At 43.4% G+C, this 2,207-nt stretch overlaps 1 non-coding gene across 1 annotated transcript; it reads right to left on the bottom strand.

Annotated features, from left to right (window-relative positions):
* Nucleotides 1–274: 274 nt before the first annotated feature.
* On the bottom strand, nucleotides 275–376 carry LOC115941070 (U6 spliceosomal RNA). Its single transcript, XR_004075798.1, has one exon. It is a non-coding gene; the product is annotated as a U6 spliceosomal RNA (small nuclear RNA).
* Between the last annotated feature and the right edge of the window lie 1,831 nt (nucleotides 377–2,207).

Here is a 2,207-nt window from a genome sequence, read left to right as displayed (position 1 = left end):
TTACACTAATTAAGTCTGCCTTTTCTACAAAGCATGAAGGTTCTGTGGAGAAAATGGATTGTCAAAGGTAAACAGAGACTGCAGATCACTGAGTTTCAGTCTTGCTCTGAATCTTCCCCACAGTAATGAGCAGTCTCCAAGCTGAAACAGAGCACCAGAAGAAAGGAGAGTCTCTGCTGTTATCTGTGGAAAACAAGATGGGAATGAGAAAGATGGCAACAAGACAGTCTCCCTATTTGAACGCAAATAAAAATTTATACCTGATTTAGCTCCTGAAATTATTCTTCACGAATGTGTGCATCATTCTCGTGCAGGGACCATGCTCATCTTCTCTGTATCGTTCCAATTTTAGTATATGGGCTGCCAAAACTAGCACGCTCTTGAAATTATTCTGACTAAAGTGTGAAAAAGATAAGGAAAAGAACAACTTTTAATTTTCTACTTATGTTTATAAGGAGCTAGTCTAGGAAGATAGTCTTTGATTAATGGAAAGATTGGTTTAATGACCCCCAACTCATAACTGTATTTTCAAATTCAGTGATGGATGCAAGACCAGTTTTGATCAGCGAGGGCCTACATTTTGGGGAACCCCCTTCCAACCCAAATAAATATAATTCAGTAGATTTTCTGACTGCAAGCTCCTGAAAAAGCAAATGGTGTGATACTGAAAGATTTGGTTGAGATACACAGATATAAAAAAGACATTGTGTAATAAAATGTGTTAGGAATCAGCTCACGACGTAGATATCAAAAGGAAATGCTAGGAGCCGATACTCGCTTAGCTGGAGGGTAGAAAATGGTCAGGATTTTCAGTTACATAGAGAGGAGTTTTATGAAGATGATTTCTTCAGAGAAATCTGTACCATTCGTCCCAACACACAAGACGACAGGGTACGTGAGTTGGTGTAAGCTTGTGTGTGTGTAGTGGGGAGGGAGGAACATCATCTACCTCCTTTATCTTGAGGGTAGAAGGCCAGGTTCCAATGGAACCTCAAGGAAAGTTTGCTTCACGCTTCCTGGAAGGGCTAAAAATCATAAAATGGAATCTGATTGTTGCCATTGAAGCTTAAAGGTCTACAGAACGAACATTGTTTTTAATAAAAAAAGTTATAAAGAAAGCCAAACAACCACCGCAAAGGTGGCCACAGAGGAATTGCCCTGGACTTTTGCTGAGGAGGGACGTAGGGCAGGTGATGTTTTTCATGAACCAGATGTGATCTGCGAAACACTAAGAGTCAGCCTGCACCTGTTTTGACACCTGAACATGTAAACCACCTGGGAAGAAGACGGAACTCCAACAGAGAGTGTGTGTCATCTGAAGGTTCTGAAAATTAGGGGTTGAGAGAGGATGGGCAGTAGTACCAGAGAAAACATCACCCAGACTGCAATTCGGTGCAACCAGCAGGCTGACGGGTCAGAGAGCTCTGAAGAAGTTATGCAAACACCCACACAAGAGAGAGCATCTGCTTTAAAGGTCTTCCAGGTGTAGAGAGAGTGAAGCCAATGTACAAGAGGACCAGGTAAAGAGGAACTTTCCTACCACCCATTTCTCTCCCGCCTCAATTCCATCAGTTACGGTGGCACTAAAAGTGGCGGCTTCTGCACCTGCCCCTGCACGTCTGGGCGACGGGAGGGGCGGCTTGTGCGCATGCGTGCATGTCTGGGGGGGGAGGGGCGCCTTGTGCACGTGCATGTCTGGGGGGGTGGGGGAGTGTGTGAGGGTGTGCGTCACAGAAGCTGCTGCTCTCCCTCTTCTATGTCACAGACTCCCCTTTCTATCAGCCCACCTGGAGGAAGGAGTCAGTTTTGGTTAGACACTTGTAATCACTAAATGGAGGCTATTCGTTATACCTTAAGGAAGCCACGGGAATTTTTATTTTCAAAGAGTGAGAAGAGAAGACTGGGGTCGAGATTCAAGGATATCTGAGTTTCTGGATGCCTCAGCGGCAAAAGCAACTTTTAAAACCCTGGAAATGATCTGAGATAATCACATGTTCCCCTAAAGTTTATAAAAGACATTCTAATCACAATTACTGAAGGCTGGTTTGTCCATCCAGTTCAGTTTCTCCTCTCACTCTTATCCTCCTATCAAGGGACTCTGAAGAGGCTATAGACATTTTGAGGTATTCTTCACTTTAAGACGAATATTGATATTTTTCAACATTCTTAATCATTGAAAAATCATAAAGGACCACCAGGGTAAACCG

Source organism: Leptonychotes weddellii, chromosome 16, assembly GCF_054177405.1.
Source record: "Leptonychotes weddellii isolate Sample4059 chromosome 16, ASM5417740v2, whole genome shotgun sequence".
Taxonomy (NCBI): Eukaryota; Metazoa; Chordata; class Mammalia; order Carnivora; family Phocidae; genus Leptonychotes; species Leptonychotes weddellii.
The sequence above is the reverse complement of the archived record's forward strand: the minus strand, read 5'-3'. Positions and strand labels throughout refer to the sequence as shown.